We start from the raw sequence: 836 nt of genomic DNA, 5'->3' as shown, positions 1-836 counted from the left end.
AGGTGGTTAACTTCCATTGAGTACACTAGGTCAACTTAAAGAGGTGGTAAGTGTGGGGAGCTGGTCAACTATGGAGGTTCTGATGTACTTTGAAATGAGTTAGCAAAATATAGATAATACTTAATATTTGTGGATGTTTTCCACCTGAATTTGTGTTCTTACATTGTACTAACTGACAAGGCAGAGATGTGAATAAGATCAGAGTATAGTAGTTATCATCAGAATCCATGGAGTTTTAAAGAAATGAGTCATAACCACCAAGTAACCAGACAACCAAAATCAGAAGTCATTAGGAGGGAAAAAAGAAAACAAAAAAGCTACAAGATCCTCAGCCAACAATTTTATAATTCTTAGTGATGACTGAGTGCCTCTATTTTTCACTTGTTATGTGCCAAGCACTATACACACAAACAAATATACACATATGCATCTATGTATCTATATCTATCTATATGCTGCCATCTTTACAGAAACTCTATTAAGTCAGTATCATTTTTGTTTTAAAAAGAATGACTCAGAGAGAACAAGTTGCTATGATCACCCCTAGAACCTGTAAAATGCAAATCAGTTTGTCTCATTTTCACATAAGGCAGAGCAAATTCCTCACAATAGGGGGTAACACAAGAGAACACCAGAGAGTAAAATCAGTCAGTAGAGCCTCCATAGTTGGCCACTTCCCCACACTGACCACCTCCTTAATGATCTGCCCTAATGTGCATAGACTGGACGTATGTCACATGTATATATCAGTACAGTAGGCCAAGACCAGTTTGTCACAGCTCCTTGGGTGGTCAATTTACAGAAGTTCTACTGTATTAGTGTGTATAGAAGATAAA

This window comes from Otolemur garnettii, unplaced genomic scaffold (assembly GCF_000181295.1).
Source record: "Otolemur garnettii isolate 467f Iridium unplaced genomic scaffold, OtoGar3 scaffold00058, whole genome shotgun sequence".
In the NCBI taxonomy this organism is placed as follows: domain Eukaryota; kingdom Metazoa; phylum Chordata; class Mammalia; order Primates; family Galagidae; genus Otolemur; species Otolemur garnettii.
Note: the sequence above shows the minus strand (reverse complement) of the source record.